The 20737-nt window shown below is 46.0% G+C and overlaps 1 long non-coding RNA gene across 2 annotated transcripts; it reads left to right on the top strand.

The window, feature by feature from the left end:
- The first annotated feature begins 1443 nt into the window (after window positions 1-1443).
- Window positions 1444-20094, top strand: LOC130283255 (uncharacterized). 2 transcript variants are annotated; one of them, XR_008846616.1, is made up of 3 exons: window positions 1444-1531; window positions 18963-19207; window positions 19295-20094. It is a non-coding gene; the product is annotated as an uncharacterized LOC130283255 (long non-coding RNA). The 2 variants fall into 2 exon arrangements; XR_008846617.1 differs by lacking the exon at window positions 1444-1531 and adding an exon at window positions 4647-4759.
- Window positions 20095-20737: the final 643 nt, after the last annotated feature.

Genomic DNA, 20737 nt, shown 5'->3' with positions numbered 1-20737 from the left:
TACATATTTTATATTTCCACATGAGTAAATGTAACCCTATTGATCCTGCAAGTTGAATGGTTTAAACAAAACTCCAAAACTCACTGCCAGAATTACAGACTATTGGGCACATTACATCCCAGAAAAAAAATTTAAAAGAAAAAAACTTAATTAAAAAGTGATCAAAAAGTCCAAACAACAAAAACACTAAAGATCATGGTGCAATAAATAAGCCCTGACACAGCCCCATAGAAGAAAAAAAAAGTTATAGGGGCAGAAAAAGGTGATTTTAAGCATTACGAGGGTGATTTTAAGAATAGTACTAACCCACAGCACAAAAATAACATGCCAGTTTTACAGCACAGTGAATAGTGTAAATGCAAAACTCACCAAAAATTTCAACTTGCTTTTTTTATTTTACTCCCTATATATATATATATATATATATATATATATATATATACACAGTGGTCCCTCAACATACGATGGTAATTCGTTCCAAACGACCCATCGTTTGTCGAATCCATCGTATGTTGAGGGATCCGTGCAATGTAAAGTATAGGAAGCTGTACTCACGTGTCCCCGCCGCTCCGCACCAGGTCCTCACCGCTCCCGCTGCTGTTCCAGGGGCTCCCGATGCTGTCCCGCTGCTCCGGTGTCTTCTTCGCGATCCTCCGGTGTCTTGCGCATCTTCTGCAGGGTCCGGGCCTCGCTTTCTGGTGACGTTATTACGCTGCTGCACCGGCGCGGCGTGCGTAGTGACGTAATATCGACGCCGGAAAGCGAGGCCCGGACCCTGGAGAAGATGCGCAAGACACTGGAGGATCACGAAGTGGACCCGGAGCATCCGGAATAGGTAAGTGAACCTGCTGGGGCACATTACACTGCTATCCGAAAGCAGCTTAAGCATTTTGCGCTGTCGGATAGCAGTTAATGCGATGGCCCCGACATATAAAAGCATCGTATGTCGATGCTGACATCGACATGCGATGGCTTCTGAGAGGCCATCGTATGTTGATTTTATCATATGTTGGGGCCATCGTAGGTTGGGGGGGTTACTATATATATATATATATATATATATATATATGTACAGTGACCCCTCGACCTACGATGGCACCGACATATGATAATTTCAACATGCGATGGCCTCTCAGAGGCCATCGCATGTTGAAGGCAGCATCAACATACAATGCTTTTTTATGTCGGGGCCATCGAATAAACGGCTATCCGGCAGCGCTGACTGCTTCAGCTGCCGCCAGATAGCCGTTTACTGTGAGCTCCGGTGATGTCTCTTACCTGTCCCCGGGGCTCCGGCGTGTCCTCTTCGGGATCCTCTGCATTGTTGGCGCTCTCCATCGACGTCATCACGTCGCTGCGTACGTCGTCCCGTCATCCAATAGGAGCGGCGTGCGTAGCGACGTGATGGCGGCGACAGAGACCGCGGATGCCGGGGAAGAAGAGGCCTTGCCGGAGCGTCGGGGTCACCTCGGGGACAGCGATGGACGGCGACATCCCGGGCAGTGGTAACGGTCCGGAGCGGCGGGGACAGGTGAGTACAACTTCCTCTAACCGTGGTCTACAACCTGCGGACCTCCAGATGTTGCAAGACTACAACACTACAACACCCAACGGCTGTCCGGGCATGCTGGATGTTGTAGTTTTGCAACATCTGGAGGTCCGCAGGTTGTAGACCACTGTCCTATACTTTACATTGCACGGATCCCTCAACATGCGATGGTTTCAACAAACGATGGTCCGTTTGGAACGGATTACCATCGTATGTTGAGGGACCACTGTATAGGATTGAGAGAGCCAGAAGGAAGAAGCCACGTTTGGGGTTTGTCCCCGCGGCCACTATTCCTGAGTACATGCCAAGGAAGAGGTGGTCAGCAGTACACAGCTGGCAGGGAATACGCCTCGGAGAGGCTGGTCACTTAAGAGAGCCAGAAGTGATACCAATAACAAGTACCAGAGCAAGGCCAGAGCCAGCACCAACCATCTGAAAGAGTGAGAGAGAATCGTCAGATAATAGGAACTTGGAAGTGTGAAGCTGTGTGAAGTAACACAGGCCTGGGAGGGCCCATGTGAAAAGAACCTAAAAGAGATTATGTACCATCAAAAGTTGTTCTATTCCTGTTAACATTGTAGTTCTAGAAATGCTTAAGCACTTAGGGGGAGATTTATCGAAACCTGTGCAAAGGAAAAGTTGCCCAGTTGCCCATGGCAACCAATCAGATCGCTTCTTTCATTTTTAACAAGGCCTGTGCAAAATGAAAGAAGCTAGCTGATTGGTTGCTATGGGCAACTGGGCAACTTTTCCTCTGCACAGGTTTTCCTAAATCTCCCCCTATTAGTACTTTCAGGTCATTTCTCCCCTGTACATGCCAGTCAGTCCATACAGTCAGCGCACAAACAATGACAGGAATTAAAACTGACTTACGCCCATTCATAAGAACTGTGAGATTTCATTCCTTGAGTGAAATACAAAATCTCAGATAGAATTCCTGGTGGCTGCTCAGCCTGCCGCAGATGAGAGATTTCGATATGGACATTTTCAGCCGTGGAATGTGGAAACAATGCATAGAATTTGTACAGTTTCTAAAAATACGTGTCTGCTACACCACGTTTAACCTGTAGATAGAAACCAACCTTCCAGGGTACAATGAGTGCTGTATAATGCATAACATCCTATTTTATAAGAAAAATAGAAAAAAAACGTGTACAAACCATGTGACTCTTTCTCAAGAAAATACACAGCAGATTATCTGATATACAAAGTACCGTATTTTTCGCCGTATAAGACGCACTTTTTCTTCCCCAAAACGGGGGGGGGAAAAAGTCGGTGCGTCTTATACGGCGAATACACCCCTATCGCGGCGGTCCCTGCGGCCATCAACGGCCGGGACCCGCGGCTAATGCAGGACATCACCGATCGCAGTGATGCCCTATATTAACCCTTCAGACGCGGCGATCAAAGCTGACCGCCGCGTCTGAAGGGAAAGTGGCACGATTTCACCGCGGCGGTCCCGAACAGCACGACTGAATAGCCGGGTTAGTGCTTACAGGACACCGGGAGGGACCTTATCTGCCTCCTCGGTGTCTTCTCCGTTCAGGGATCCCCTGTATGGCCGGCGTTCTCCTTCCTCGTCATCACGTCTTCGCGTACGTGCGTTGGCGTGCGTAACGACGTGATGGCGGCGACGGAGAGCGAGGATACCCGGCCGGCAGCAGAGACGTTCTGGAGCGACAGGGACACGGTGACAGCGATGGAGCGACATCCAGGGCAGCGGTGACGGGTCCGGAGCGGCGGGGACACGCGAGTATTACCTCCTATGCAGTGGTCTTCAATCTGCGGACCTTCAGATGTTGCAAAACTACAACTCCCAGCATGCCCGGACAGCCAACGGCTGTCCGGGCATGCTGGGAGTTGTAGTTTTGCAACATCTGGAGGTCCGCAGGTTGAAGACCACTATTGGGTTCAAAATCTTAAATTTTTTAGATTTTGCGCCTAAAAATTGGGTGCGTCCTATACGCCGGTGCGTCCATTTAGGGCGAAAAATACGGTAAATATTATAGAACAGCAATGCCTAAAGTCCAAAGGCATCTGGAGGCTCCTGCCCTGTACCTAAAAACTTTTATATGGACCACCACCTGTAGTGTTTAAAGCTAAAAATCTACAACTAGGGGAGCTCACTGAATACTGATTTAGACAGCTCCTTTTTGATCAGTGGGATATGGATAAATCCATATTCAGAAAAATTCTATATTCAGCAAAATTCCTCTTCTGGTAAAGCAAGAATTTTAAGATGCCAGGATGTAGTAAGAGTTCCATGACCCTTAGGGCATGAACACATAGTTAATAATGTATGTTTTTTTTTGCATCTGAGGGGTTAATGGTGTACATCAGCGTGATCGCTGATAGCAGCCGGGACCTGCCGTGCATAAAGTGAGCAGTACTCGGGTGCTTGCGTCATGTATAGTGTTGCTCGCGAATATTCGTAATTCGAATATTATTCGCGAATATCGCATATTCGCGAATTCGCGAATTTCGCGAATATAGCGCTATATATTCGTAATTACGAATATTCGTTTTTTATTTTTTATTTTTTCTTCACAGTACACATCACAGTGATCACCCCTCTCTGCTTCCAGCTTGTGTGGTGTAAAGAAGGCTGTAATACTACTGTGTGAGACTGGCGTGCGAAAATGCATATGCGAATATTCGCGCGTGTTACTTTTGTATACGCCAATATTCACTTATGTTAATTTTCGCATACGCGAATGTTCGCATATGCGAAAATAAAACGAGGATATAACGAATATGCGAATATTCGCGAATATATGACGAATATTCGTCCATATATTTGCGAATATTCGCGAATTCGAATATGGCCTATGCCGCTCAACACTAGTCATGTACAGGATGTAAATGTACGTCCTAATGCTCTAAGTCCCAGTGCATCAGGACGTTAATTTACTTCCTTGGTCGTTAAGGAGTAATAAAAAAAAAATAAGATGCTGCTGGGGCGAGGAGAAATTAGAAAGAAAAAAGTCAATACTTACCTAGCCCCAATCTCCCACTGGCCCCCGCAGCTCCCATTCATCTCCATCCTGTCGCTTGTCTTCATTCTTCTTCGTTTAGCTTCTGAGACAATGCTGGCAAGACCTTCTCATTCAGCCAATCACTGGCCAAGATGGGTCCTGCCCCAAGTGATCGTCTTGGAAGCAGGAGGAAGAAAAAGAAACTGCGGGGGGACCAGCAAGGGACTGATGCTAGGTAAATATGTTTTTTTTTTCTGTTTCCCCCTGACCACCGCACCATATTATTTTTTAAATAACAGCGGATAATTCCTATAAAGAAGTTGTGTGACATAGAAAATCCAAAATAAAATTTCCATTTAGGAAATCAGATTTCCCATTCAGGCCCCTTATCTTCTAGCTAGGAAAGAGAGCAGCTACAAATGGCTGTCTGGGCCTGTTTGGAGTTGTAGTTTTGTGATATCTGGAGGGCCACAGTTTTGAGACCACTGAACTAGACCTCTGTGCTTGAGTCTGCAAAAGGTTAATGAGATATTGGTCATACAGGGCTATCCAGCTGGTGATATCCCCAGGACAGTATTAAGCAGACCCCGGTAATGTGACCTCTAATCATAAGCTACAATAAAGCCTGACAGTGTCAAACAGTGTATAAGGAGGTTACTTTGCCCAAATTGAATTATGTAGAGTAAAAACCTAAGGCCTTCCAGAACTTATCAGCTGCTGTATGCTCCAGAAGTTGTGTTATGCTCATTGCTGCCACCTCAAGTTTCAGGAAGTGTCCGTAGCAGGAGAGGTTGGTATGAGGATTTGTACTTGCTATGGACAGTTCCTGACATGGACAGAGGTGGCAGCAGAGAGGACTGTGGTCAAACTGGAAAGAACTACACAACTTCCTCTGGAGCATACAGCAGCTGATAAGTACTTGAAGGATTAAGATTTTTAAATAGAAGTCATTTACAAATCTGTATAACTTTCTGGCACCAGTTGATTTAAAAGAACAAATTTTAACCTCCGGAATACCCCTTTGATAACTCTTCTGTTCAGTTTCTTTTGGGCTTTGAAATACTTCCCTTTAAGAACTTCTATCTTTCCCTTCCCATCATCTTTTTGAAGCAACCCACCATTACTCGTCAGTCAGACTCTTCCTGACCTGCACCAAGGCTGGCACCTTCTCCTGCAGAATAGAAGCCAGGAAACATTGCTTCTTTTTACCACCAAAGTCCTGCCAGCCTGTAATGCCAATGGGCTAATAGATGCACAAAAGCAATAGGAGTACAACACATCATGGCAACATCAACAATAATAGACACTTCTTAAAGTGACATTCCTCCCCTCTTACATAAAGTAGAGATGGAGTATGAGCTTTACCCCTTGTTAAAGTGTATGAACAACAAAAAATATCACTGATGTTTTATAATATATATATATATATATATATATATATATATGTGGTACGCCTCGGGGGGTGTAGGGTAGTTGGGGTGTTGCTGTAGTATATGAGGGGTTAATTTAACCCTTGTCACTTGTGATGCCAGGGTGAGGGTTAAAACTCTGAGATAATGCTGGGCCTATCGCCACCCTTCCCAAGAGCGATAGGTGAGTGTAGAAATAACGGATTGTCCACAACCAGTGCTGAACTGAAAACTTGTAGAAACTTTACTGAAGATTTTCTGTACATGCAGTAACGGTAACAATCCAGATAACAGAGTCTATATACAGCACGGCAATGACTGACAGTCGGTTGGGACGGTAAGCTCTCTTTGGAGTAGGAGGATTGGATTGCATAGATCCGCTGGATTTAGGGGTTGGTTTAGGTCCAGTGATCTTGCGAAGATTTCGGGGAATTGTAATAACTCACAATTTGGATTATGGCTGACAGGGCCGGCCTAAGGTGTTCAGGCACCCTGTGCGAGCTAACCTTGTGCCCCCCCCCCCCATTACCCCATAAACATACACAAAGAGGAAAAAAATCTTTGTAACAAATATATTTTTTTTTATATTTAATCATTCCCCTGCCCCCTTAATCAGTCCCATGTCTCCCTTAATCAGATGCAGCATAGTTCCCCACATTAGGTGCAGTATAGCTCCCCACATTAGGTGCAGTATAGTTCCCTACATTAGGTTCAGTATAGTTCCCCCACATTCGGTGCAGTACAGTTCCCCACATTAGGTGCAGTATAGTTCCCCCACATTAGGTGCCATATAGTTCCCCACATTAGGTGCAGTATAGTTTCCCCACATTAGGTGCAGTATAGTTCCCCACATTAGGTGCAGTATAGTTCCCCACATTAGGTGCAGTATAGTTCCCCACATTAGGTGATATAGTTCCCCCACATTAGGTTGGCTGTATAGTTCCCCACATTAGGTTGGCAGTATAGTTCCACCACATTAGGTGCAGTATAGTTCCCCACATTAGGTGCAGTATAGTTTCCCCACATTAGGTGCAGTATAGTTCCCCACATTAGGTGCAGTATAGTCCCCCACATTAGGTGCAGTATAGTTCCCCACATTAGGTGATATAGTTCCCCCACATTAGGTTGGCAGTATAGTTCCCCACATTAGGTGCAGTATAGCTCCCCACATTAGGTGCAGTATAGTTCCCCACATTAGGTTGGCAGTATAGTTCCACCACATTAGGTGCACTATAGCTCCCCACATTAGGTGCAGTATAGTTCCCCACATTAGGTGCAGTATTGTTCCCCACATTAGGTGCAGTATAGCTCCCCACATTAGCTGCAGTATAGCTCCCCACATTAGGTGCAGTATAGTTCCCCACATTAGGGGCAGTATAGTTCCCCACATTAGGTGCAGTACAGTTCCCCACATTAGGTGCAGTATAGCTCCCCACATTAGGTGCAGTATAGTTCCCCACATTAGGTGCAGTATAGTTCCCCACATTAGGTGCATTATAGCTCCCCACATTAGGTGCAGTACAGTTCCCCACATTAGGTGCAGTATAGCTCCCCACATTAGGTGCAGTATAGCCCCACATTAGGAATAAGCAGGTTCCCCACATTAGGTTCAGTATAGCTCCCCACATTAGGTGCAGTATAGCCCCACATTAGGAAGAAGCAGGTTCCCCACATTAGGTGCAGTCTAGCTCCACATTAGGAAGTAGCAGGTTCCCCAAATTCGGTAGAATTGTCGTTCCCCCATTCCCCCCCCCCCTCCCCCCACCGACTCACACACACACAAGCAACCACACATGCACATACACACAGACAGACAACCACACATGCGCACACACACACACAGACAACCACACATGCACATACACAGACACCCACACATACACAATACCTGACCTGCGCTGCGCTTCTCTTCTCTCCGGCGGCGTCCTGACGAGTGACGTCCTGTGCGGGTCTGCGGAGGTACGTCACATGTGCGACGTCCCTCTTCAGACTCGGGCCGCCAGCCAACCGGAGACGCGGAGGAGGTCGGGGTAAGTGAAGCCTTCCAGTGTAATGAAGAAAACTGTGCCCTGAAGCGGAATGTGACCCTCCGCATAGGGACACAGTTGAGGGAGGGTAGTGGGAATGTAATGAGAGGGAGCGGCCTGCAAAGCAGAAAACTGTGTCCCTGTGCGGAGGGTCACATTCCACTACAGTTTTCTTCATTACACTTGTATTTAGCGCTGCTTGCACGAAGCAGGGCTAAATCCCGGGCTATATCGCCCTGTGCGGCCGCACAGCTCGCACACCCCTAAGGCTGGCCCTGATGGCCGAAGCCACAAGGCTTTGGCCTAATGGTTGCTGATGGCAGCTGCGCAGATCCTACCTCATCAGCAGCCCACGAGGAAAGAGAGAAAGATTAATGGCCGCAGCTCCATTGGGCAGGGGCTGGGGCTGAACCGTTTTAGATTGGTCCATGTCAGCTGTCACTCACCGTTACATTGCATTGTGGGTGAACACCTGACACAAGAACCACCAAAGGTCCTTTAGTAAACCATAGAGTTCTGTGAACCAAGCTACATGACCCACGGGTCCTGCGACGCTAGCAAGGTAGGCATCTTAAATACACATATTTAAACTTTCATTTACATGAATTTTAGCTAACTGAGGGGTGATGAGGGGTTAACCAAGGAAGAGGACCCCCACTGTTCCTAGGGACTCTGACTTTGGGGACCCCACCACAAGGTACAGTATGAAATATGGTACCGGGACACCACAAACCCCCTTACTTAAAACAAGTCGACCCTGACGCCTGTCCCCTAAGGCAGATGGACTAGGACTAGGACAGGATTGCTAACCAAAATACACATCCTGACAAAATCTGAGTAAACATTAGACACCTTTAAATTTTCTAGACAGTTTTTCTTTTTACTCTGACTAGCATTCTGACTAGACATTATGAAGCTATCTAGACATTATGAAGTTCACTAGACAATTATGAAGCTTACTAGACATTGTGAAGCTATCTAACATTTAGTTTCTAGCTCCTTAGACATTTTTACAGCTCTCTATACATTTATGAGGCTAACTAGACATTTATGAGACATACTTTTATTTTACTTTGTGTATTGAAGAAGACTGAGATAAGTACATTTAAGTGAGTTATTTGAGGTACTATGTGTGCAAGTACTGCTTAGTAGTCAATCTTGATACCTTAAGGGTAGTTTACCCTGAGTAGTCCTTTGAGACCGTTGCAACACCACCTCCGAGCATTCAGGAGTCTCTTCACATAGCGATTCTGCAGAAACTTCAGTCCCCGAGGGACCAGCTTGAAGGCTGGACACAGGAGCAACATCTTCGGTTGGACTGGGAGATTCTCTGAAGTCAGGTAGAGAAGGTGTAGCAGGACTTGGAGTAGCCACAGGAGCAGGACTGGTGCTGGGTGTAGCAATCAATGGTGGCTGACTGGATGGAGCAGCTATTGGTAGCTGGCTGGGCGGAGCCACCAGTGGAGGCTGGCTGGGTGGAGCTGGGCATGGTATACCCCAATACATGGCAGGCTGATGAGGGGAGAACAAAGCAATGTCCATGGTAGGATGAATCCCTTCTCCAGGTACATATTCTCTCACTGGCCTTGCTGGAGGAGGAGTACGAGGAGGTGGTCCAGGCAAACCTTCTTTGAGGCACGCTTTTATTCTATTTCTGTGGACCACTTGTGGCTCAAGCCCTTCCTTCTGTACCTCATACACATCTGTTTCGGGATAGGGTATTGCAGTAATAGTATAAGGTTCCGTTTTCCACAAACAGTCCAATTTATGGGTCCTAGGGAATTTCCTGAGCCACACTTTATCTCCAAGTTGTAGGGGCTGAGCTGAAGCATGCCGATTATAATCTTTCTGCTGGCAGTCATGGACTTCGCCCATTTTCATCTCAACAGTGTCTCTGGCCTCTTCTATTCGCCTTTGATGCTCCGAGACCCAACCTTGAGAGACTTGAGAGGAATTGTTGAAAGGGGCTTGCAGCCCAAGGACCCGATCCTTCGGCAATTGGCTATGCCGGCCCATCATCAGGAAAAAGGGCGTATACCCTGTAGAACAATGAACAGTGTTGTTGTAAATTTCCAGGAGCTCAGGCAGTAATCGAGGCCACTCTTCATGCTTTGAGACAGAGGCGGCTCTGAGCATATGGATGAAAACTTGATTGATCCTCTCACAGAGCCCGTTCCCCTGGGGATGGTAGGCTGTCGTCCGCAGCTTCTAGCAGTCGTGCAACTGGCAAAGTTCCTGGAACAACTGAGCTTCAAAGGCTGTTCCCCGATCCGTGAGGACCATTTCGGGACACCCGAGAGGTTGGATCCTGTGATTGTAGAAGAGTTGGGCAGCCGTCTTGGCAGTAAGGTCCTTGACGGGGACCACGACCACCCACTTGGAATAATGGTCCACCATGGTCAAGGCGTAGCAATAGCCAGACCAAGTGGGGGTCAGTTTCACATGATCCAGGGCAACAAACTGGTTAGGCCTCTCTGTGCGGATGGGATGTAAAGGGGCCCTGGCATCCCTCCGGGGATTCTTGGTAACGTTACACACGGAGCATTCAGCCCACCACTTCTTAATGTCTCCCTGTATCCTTATCCAGTAAAACCTTCTTCGGACCGTGACTTCAGTCTTGTGGACCCCGAAATGCTCGGACTGGTCATGGTATGCATTCAGGACCATGGCTGCATCCCTTCGAGTGACCAAGATCTGGTGCAGGCGGTCTCTGGAAACTGGGTCTAGGGAGTTTCGATATAGCAACCCCTTGTGCAGGAACAGGCGATTCCTCTGTCGCCACAGCCGCTTCAACTCAAAGTCCCCTTGTGACTTTTGAAGCCGAGTGGGTATTTTCTTGTGGAGGCAATAGGCCAAGAGATCCCCAATGATCCGGCTTTCCTCCTGAAGCGCCTTCCAGGTAGATAAGTCTTCCGGAGCTTTGAGAGGTCCAGGTTCGTCCCCCTCCTGGGCAGTTAGAGCACTTTGGCTCACGAACCTTCTGTAGAAGGGGGGCATCTCCTCATCTTCCCACACATCTTCAGTAGGGGGTTTCTCGCCCGGGGCCATACGAGAGAGAACATCCGCATTAACGTTGGGCTTTCCGCTGCGGTACTTAATATTGAAATCATAATTGGCCCCGGGAGGCCCAGCGTTGTTCAAGAGCCCCCAACTTATCAGTGTTCAAATGGGTCAAGGGATTGTTATCAGTATAGACCGTGAAGGGAGTAGCGGCCAGGTAGTCCTTAAATTTCTCAGTGATGGCCCAGACCAAGGCCAGGAGCTCTAGTTTGAAAGAACTGTAGTTGGCGTCATTCCTTTCTGCGCCTCAGAGGTGTCGGCTGGCGTAGGCTATTACTCTCTCCTTGCCATCCTGTACCTGAGATAGGACTGCTCCCAGACCTTCGAAGCTAGCATCCGTATACAGATGGAACGGCAAGCTGTAGTCAGGATACGCCAGAATAGGGGGTTCCGTAAGGAGGTATTTTAAGGCTCGGAAGGCATTTTCTTGATCTTCGGCCCACTGTATCGGTAGCCTCCCATTGTAATTCTCCCAGGCAGTGCCTCTCAGTAGCTCAGTCAGGGGCCCAGCAATTTGGGCGAAGTGTGGGATGAACTGTCGGTAGTAGCCAGCAAATCCCAAGAAACTTCGGACATCTCGCACCGTCCTGGGGGTAGGCCAATCCCTCACAGCACTCACTTTATCCGGACACCTTCGGCACTGACGACATGCCCCAGATAGTGTACTCGTGGCTTCAACAGATGACACTTGGAGGGTTTAACCTTGAGTCTATGTTGAATTAGGACTTGGAAGACTTCTTTCAAGTGGTCCAGATGTTCCTGATACATCCAGGAATAGACAATGACGTCATCTAAATACAAGAGAACACTCTGGAAGTTGAGATGCCCTAAACATCGCTCCATTAAGCGTTGGAAAGTAGCAGTTGCCTTGCACAGTCCAAAGGGCAAACTCTTGAACTCAAAGAGTTCCATGGGGGTCACAAATGCTGTCTTCTCTCTGTCTTCCTCCGCCATCGGTACTTGCCAGTATCTACTTGTCAAGTCCAGCGTAGAGAAGTAGGCGGCGGACCCCAAAGCAGTCAAAGATTCCTCAATACGGGGAAGAGGGTAGGCGTCCTTGTGGGTTACTCCATTCAGTTTTCTGTAGTCCACACAAAAACGGATAGTCCCGTCCTTCTTCTTCACAAGGACCAAAGGTGCCGCCCAAGGGCTTTGGCTCTCCTGGATAACGTCAGCTTCCTTCATTTTCACAAGCATTTTCTTTACGGTCTGGTACATCCCTGGAGCCACTGGGCAATACCTCTCTCTAATGGGGGGACTGTCTCCGGTGAAGATCCGGTGTTGGATCATCGTGGTCCTACCAAAGTCGGTGGGGAACTTGCTGAAAGCTTCCTGGTATTGCTTAGCTACCTAGATGACTCTGCCCACCTGTTCCTTGGGGGTGTCTTCATTCCCTATTTGTAGTTGGGTCCACCAGGGTTCTACCGGGTTCTGATCAGGCCAAACGGTGCAGTTTAGCCACCGGGGTATACTTGGATAGTCGTGCAGCAACTTTAGAGAGGTTAATAAGTCTTACTGGAACTTTCCCATTTCCTACTGTCACCAGGCTTCTAGCGGCTCGCACCAAGGGATAATATTCCAGTATGATGGGCTCTAAGAGTGCTTGGTAATCCCGATTCTTCACCCCAGGTCGGGCACGACACCAAACAACCGTCTCCGCCTGTGGCTGTAGGGTAACAGCACGTATGTCCTGGATCCTGACTTGACAGATTTCTTCCTGATGGTTCACAAACTTCTGTTCTGCTTGGAGTATCTTGAGGTGGTGTTGCGCAGCTCGCCGGCCTGGAGGTGACATGTGAGGGAGAGATGCATGCAGTGAATCGACAATGTCATCAAAACAGTGCCTCATGATGTTCATCCCTAAGACGAAGTCAGCTGCCCCTTCATCCCTAACACTGGTGATAATTACACCCTGCCTTTCTAAAACATGTTCCCCCACCTGCACCATGGGCTCCCAGTAGCCATGCCTGGGTACTGGTTTCCCGTTCCCTGCGATTACTCTAAACTCCGCCTCCTTAGACTCACACAAACTTTCTGGACCCCAATACTTATAGAAAACTCCCTGAGGAATAGTGGACATCTGAGAACCCATATCTATTAGAGCTTGCAACCGGATACCTTAAACTATCACCTGTACATAAGGGCAAGGAGCAATATACATAGACAGTCCTTTCTTGGTGCCGGTTGGTTCTGGACCTTCAGCAGCTACTCCTGGGGTGCGGTCCTCGACCCCAGGGGATGCCCGTTTAAAGCCCAGCATTGACTCTTCCAGTGTCCATTCTTGTTACAATAACTACAAACAGGTCTCTGACTCCCAGGCGGTCTCACAGGAGGGGTATCAGGTGGATTGGCAGGACGGGGGTCAGGTTTCTTAGGTGGGAGTGTCGCAGGTCTAGGGGGATTGGGCCGGACGGCCATTTCTTTAAAGGCCTGGGCTAACTGTTCAATGTCCTGCTTAATGTCTTGTAAATCAGCTTTCCAAGGGCTAGGGGGAGGTGTTGCCAGGGCAGTCTGAGAAGGGACAGGTGACTGGGGTGAGACCCCCAGGGATTCTGCAGCGGGGACACTAGCTTCCTCACCTTAACCGTCTCTTAAAAGCTGGGAAGGCCATGTCGGGGTTTTGTCCAGCTAACATCCTAAGTTGGGCCTTGTCCCATTTATTCTGTGCCCTCTCTATGAATCAGTACATCAGCACTTGGTTACCCTGATCGGGCGTGCTGCCATCCAGATTCTGCACCGCCTCTAATGCATTCTGCAAAGCTACCGCATACGCTCTGAGAGTCTCACCTGGTTTCTGATGTCGCTCATATAGTCTGAGGCGTACCTCAGAGGGGGAATGGGATTCAAACACTTGAGAGAATCCCTCGAAGATCTGTCCTACTGTGGCTTTGTCATTCACTGGCCAGGTGCGGAGCTCCTCTAAGGCCGGTCCCTGGAGCTGTCCCAGGAGCACCTGTACCTGCTCATGCGGAGGAAGGGCATAGAACCCGAAGAGGCTGTAGATCTTTTCTTTAAAGTCTCTTAATGTTAAAGGGTCACCATTGTAGGTGGGAAGCACAGGATTCCCCAAGAAGACAGGTGCAGCAACAGGGGCTCCCAACACATAGGGAGAAGCTGGAGGTGGAGTAGATGGATCCTGTTCTGCCCATGACGAAGGCCTTGCTGGAGTCACAGGAAGACCCCTTCTTTGTAGGGTAGGCAGCGTTGGTGAGGGTGGCAGCACCCTTCTGACTCGTGGTGGAGACCCTATTGGCGGGGTCACTAGAGCATCATCCTCCTGTTGCTCAGGTGGTGACAATGGCGCTGTAGGCTCTGACATTTTGGTATTAGGTGTGCTGGTCCTTTAAATAAATCTTGGATTCCTAGGTCCCAAAGTGATACGCAGTTGTTCTCTAATCTGGAACTTGAGTGCGCAGATTTCAAACTTGAGAGCTGTGACTTGAAACCTGAGCGCGTTGAGCTGAAATTTGAGTGCATTGATCGGCAGCTGAAGTAAATCTATACAGGACCTCAATTTGGCAATCTGGCATCTTAGAGTCCTGTATTGTTCCGGGTTGTTACAACTTTCAACCCACTGTCCCACTCTGCTCTTTTTCGTGCGCTGAACTATATCCTTTTTTTGGTCTCCGGCTCTAGACTCCGGCAAAATGGCCGCCGCGGCACCGAGGGCTTCGGTGGGCGGGGTTTCTGGATCACGCACGTGGGAAGGCCCTGCGCTAGCTTTAACTCTTTCCACTGCAACTTGTAACCCCGCTGTACTCTTCGCCTCCCCCCTTACTTTACATGCGCACTTCCTCTACACAGCCCCGTACACCAGAGTATAATCCAAAGTACATGAATAAAGTCCGCTATATTGGGGGGAGTACAATTTCACTAGTGGCAACAGCAGCAGGCACACACCCGAATCCTGTTCGTGACGTTTGGGGACCCCACCACAAGGTACGGTATGAAATACGGTACCGGGACACCACATATATATATATATATATATATATATATAGGTCTCTGATGCTTTTTAGGCAAATATCAGCCAAAAACATGATGGTCTTGTTACTTTTCTTGATAAATCCACGAGGTCAGCCAGTTAGCAGTAAAATGGACAGTATAATGGACTCATAACTTATGACAATGACTGGGAGGGTGTCATAGCCCGTCCTTGTCATTAGCATCATGAATAGTAAAGTGTTCTTACCACTAAGTGCCTCTTTTTATTACTACTACAATTGATGACTAGAACCTTTGCTTTACTTGGTCAAGGGTTAATCTTTTGTCATCATCCGTATTGTTCATAGTCTTTGTCAACACCAGACAAAAGTTCATGAGCATTACTATTCCTGCTATACTTTTGTGCACCTTATCCAGCTTTCATCTATTATTACAATGTTATTTGTAAGTTGAAGAATATTGATCTTTTATTTATTTTGGACACATCATTACATTGTTGGAAAGTGTAAAAAAACATGTCTAATGACATGTCATATGCCACAAGTTAAAGAGAATCTGACAGCTAGTTCATCCACACTAAACCCAGTTCAGTGAGGGTGGAAAGCTGTAAAATGAGGGGTTACTCACTGAAATACGTTCACTATAGTTTAATTCCTAATGCGAGCATTGGAGGCTGGGAGCCGGCTGGCCGAGTTCCCCTGTCTCCTACATAATCCCCTGTTGGCCGCGCCCCCTTAATCATTATGCTAATGAAGGTCACCGGTGAGCGGGTGAACTGGCTGTCAGATTTTTTTTTAAAGGGTACCTCTCATCAAAAAAACGGCCGAAATGGCCGAAATTCGCGATCATGCGGATGTTTTCCATTAAACCCTCCGATGCTGTGATCAATACAAATCACGGCATCTGCGGCAGTGCGGTCAGAAAAATGCATGATCGGATCGCCCGCAGTGCTGCCGCGGTGATCCGATCATCTGTAATGGCGGACAGAGGTCCCCTCACCTGCCTCTGTCCATCTCCCGGGGTCTTCTGCTCTGGTCTGAGATTGAGCAGACCAGAGCAGAAGATAGCCGATAACACTTATCAGTGCTATGCCCTATGCATAGCACTGAACAGTATTAGCAATCAAATGATTGCTATAAATAGTCCCCTATGAAGACTATTAAAGTGTAAAAATAACAGTAAAAAAGTAAAGAATAAAAGTTAAAAAAAATGTGAAAAATCTCCTCCCCCCCAATAAAAATGTAAATTGTCCCTTTTTTCCCATTTTACCCCCAAAAAGTGTAAACATTTTTTTTATAAACATATTTGGTATTGACGCATGTGTAAATATTCTAACTATTAAAATATAATGTTAATTATCCCATACGGTGAATGGCGTGAAAATAAAAAAAGAAAAAAGTCCAAAATTGCTGTTTTGCTAAAAAATGTATTAAAGTTTTATATATGCAAATGTGGTATCAAAAGAAAGTACAGATCACGGCGCAAAAAATAAGCCCTCATACTGCCGCTTATACGGAAAAATGAAAAAGTTATAGGTCAGCAAAATAGAGGGATTTTAAAAGCACTAATTTGGTTACAAAGTTAGCGATTTCTTTTAAGCGGTACAATAATAGAAAAGTGTGTAATCATGGGTATCATTTTAATCGTATTGACCCACAGAATAGAGAACACAAGTCTATTTTACCATAAAGTGTACATTATGAAAATGAAACCTTCCAAAATTAGCAAAAGTGCAGTTTTCTTATCAATTTCCCCACACAAATAGTATTTTTTTTTTGATGCGCCATACGTTTTATGGTAAAATGAGTGATGTCATTACAAAGGACAACTGGTCACGCAAAAAACAAGCCCTCATAACTAGTCTGTGGATGAATATATAAAAGAGTTATGATTTTGCAAGGAGGAAAAAACGAAAACGTAAAAATAAAATTGTCCTTAAGGCCCAAATGGGCTGAGTCCTTAAGGGGTTAATAAAGATTTGAGTTAATTTTATCACCTTTTTTTATTATACACTTTTTTGCTTCTGGTTTCCTCTTTTTTTTTTTTCTTCTATAATATTCATGAAAATTAAGGGTGGCACCACACCAATTGTACAGTATGAAATTTTTTTGTACATTTTTTTTCAAATTCTTTTTTCATGATCATGAATTAATCATTTGATTAAAATATAATGATAGTTTCATAACTTTGTACATATCAGGAAAATTGATAGCATTTTGTCGTGGAAATATTAAGTTGTCACATTGCCTTCATAGCTGCTTCATATTGTGCGATATGGCGTAGATTCATGTGTTGCCAACTGGGCACCATAGCTAAAGATGTGGTGGCCATTGATGGCACATGGAGGTGTGTTCATATTTTTTGTAGGCTGAATAATAGCCTTGTAACCTAATGCAGTCTATATGTAAGTGGGAGTGGCTTTGTAAACCCTCCCTTTGTGCTAGATATAAAATAAACATAACCCACACTAGCAAGGAGACAGGACTAGCAGGATCACAATATGTTGTTTGTGCTTCTTCAACTATGGCAAATTTGACATCCTGGCTGACCATACTGAGCCCGAATTATTACAAGTGTGGATTCATACAACAATTGTAACTTTCCTTTAGAGCCATATATCTTTATGTAAGGATATCAAATCTGCCAAAACAATCCAAAATATTTACTTGGATAAATGCAAGTGTTTGCGATTTGCTAAATTTCTATAGTATATACTCGAGTATTAGCTGTTCCGAATATAAGCCGAGGTCCCTAATTTCACCCCAAAAATCTAGGAAAAGTTATTGACTTGACTATAAACCTAGGGTGGGAATACATCACCCCCCAAGTCATCATCCCCCCCTGTCATCATCCAGACCCCCGTCATTAACACTCCCGTCATCATCACCCCCATCATTATCACCCTCATCATCATCACCCTGTCATTATCACCCTCATAATCATCACCCTGTCATTATCACCCTCATCATCATCCCCCTCGTCATCATCCCCCTCATCATCATCCCCCTCGTCATCATCCCCCCCTTCATCATCACCGCCTGTCAATCCCTTCATCATCATCCACACCCCCTTTTGTTTTCCACTCACCGGGCTGTCCATCTTCGGCCATCTATTCTGCAGGAACCGTCCGGTGGGGAGGGTTAGTGGTTCCGGACTGTCCATCTTCACTAGGAGGCCCTCTTCTTCGCTACGGGCCGGCCGCAGACTAGTGACGTTGTGTTGACGACAATGCGCAAGGACATCCATTCGCAGCAGACGTTCGTTATGTCCCTGCGCATGAATGTCCCTGCGCGGTGGTGTCAATGCAGTGTCACTAGTTCGGGGCCAGCCCGGAGCGGAGAAGAGGGCCTCCTAGTGAAGATGGACAGCCTGGAACCACTAACCCTCCCCACCGGACGGTTCCTGCAGAATAGATGGCCGAAGATGGATGGCCCGGACATCCCCTCACAGCTAAGCCAGAAAAGTTTTTTTGTTCACTCGAGTATAAGCCGAGGGGGGGGGGGGGGGGGGGGGTCTTTTCAGCACGAAAAATTGTGCTGAAAAACTCTTATACTCGAGTATATAGGGTATATACAAAATCAGGGAACGAACACAAAGAAGAGTAGACACGAAAAAATCTAAATGGTCCCTTAAGTGTTCCTGCCACCATATCACCACCTATTCTGGCCCAGGCTGACCTGGTGTAGGACAGAATGGTGGTGTGACCCTTGTGACACTTTTGCTCTCCATCTTTACGAAAGTTGCAGTCTCATGGGGGTAGAAGACTCTGAAGGAGAACTTTGGTTAGTTCACCCTTCTGCAATAAGCTAAAGACCATGAAGCAATATAAAAGTTACATAATACATAGGGAAATAATTACATGGCAACAAAGCTTTTGTTTGTTAAAGATTCTATATTTTATAATAGCAAGTTTGCCTAGCAAATAAACTTACTGAAAGGTAACTGTTTTGATTCTCTTAAAAATTTCTGATTTTTTATTGTCTTTTTTTTGTCTTAGATCATACAGAGTGTGACATCTTTTTCGCTCTTAATACATGGGCTTTCTTATTAAATGAAGCATGGTGCTCCAAGGGCGTCATCAAACAACAAGATTGGGCACTGCTATATGGATATTTATGATTGTTACTGATGCGTATAGAAGGACGATAAGCTCCCATGATACCAACGGGTTCCAATATGTCATGAAAAGATCTGTTAATCCTTCGCTCCATACCCATGACATAATGCCAGCCCTGAAATAAGGTAGATAGTTTACTGTAGGTAGATATATGTGGTGGTGCAGCCCAACCTCAAAAACAATTATAACAATTTATTAACCCACTTTGCCAGGACAAAGCCGAGGACTTGAAGGCACACATTGGAAAACATTCTTTTATCCGTAATGAAAGCCGTTAGACTGTCAGCTCTTGTTCCGGGGTGTAGTTCTGTGAATGAAAACTAAGTACATAAAGCATTAAGAAGATACCACAATTTACAAATAGACATCATCTTCCTGGAACGAGTGATTTAAGATATGGGTGATGATCTTAACACAACACAATGTAATGTAACAATGTCTCTGTTTTACAAAATCCCTTTCTGTGAGGTTCCCCCCAACAGTTACCCATTCACAGGGTTTTCTGCTGATGAGACCCCAGGGACCTCCTATAGTCACTTGATAGCAAATGTTACATTTTCCAGCAGCTCCCCCACAGGGGAAGTGAAGTATTGCACAAATCTATGCTTGGCCATGTCAGGTGAGAGATGCCATTAGTACTCTCTCCTTTGCTTAATACAGTAGAGTCCATTACATTATTGGAAAGTGGGGTTTCTAAATCAGACAACTCCTTTAACCCCAGATTACCCATGTTCAATACACATATTTTTTATCGGCCGACACTCTGCAGAGTCCCATTTTTTAATGATCGGAGCTTGTTTCACATGGCTCAACCAAACATGTGGCTGGGTCGCATGAACAATCTCTGGATGGTTTGTGCGGCCCATTAAATGGATCATTGTTAGCCGTACATCCCCAGTTTACACAGGGCGAGGGGAGGCTGACTGCAATCATTTAAATGGCCAGACAAAATATCCGCTGAGTGTGTTCTTGTTGGCTAAATATTGGCCCTTTTACATGGGACAATTATTAGGAATAGTGTTGCTCGCGAATATTCGCAATACGAATTTTATTCGCGAATATCGCATATTCGCGAATTCGCGAATATTCGCGAATATAGCACTATATATTCGTAATTACGAATATTCTTTTTTTTTTCACAGTAAACATCACAGTGATCATCCCTCTCTGCTTACAGCTTGTGTGGTGTAAAGATGGCTCTAATACTACTGTTTGAGACTGGTGTGCGCATTTTCGCATATGCGAACATTTGCATATGCTAATTTTCGCATATGCGAATGTTTGACTTGTGCAGGTTTTCATATATGCAAATTTTCGTGTACGTTAATTTTTGCATACGCGAATATTTGCATATGCGAAAACAAACCGCGAATATTCGCGAATATATGACGAATATTCGTCCATATATTCGCGAATATTCGCGAATTCGAATATGGCCTATGCCGCTCAACACTAATTAGGAACAGGAGTTCCGAGGAACACTCAGCTGATAATTGGCCCATTTAAAAGGGCCTTGAAGGTACTTTTTTTTTCTTTAATATGCCCATGCTGTTGCAATTAAAAAGATAAACCATGACTTTCCTTTTACTGTCCTACTGTTGCCTCAGAGTATCTGCCTATATGACAGATTGGGCCCGGTAGAAGAACGAGGTCGG

This window comes from Hyla sarda, chromosome 7 (genome assembly GCF_029499605.1).
Source record: "Hyla sarda isolate aHylSar1 chromosome 7, aHylSar1.hap1, whole genome shotgun sequence".
NCBI lineage: Eukaryota > Metazoa > Chordata > Amphibia > Anura > Hylidae > Hyla > Hyla sarda.
This window is presented reverse-complemented; position numbering and strand designations above follow the sequence as displayed.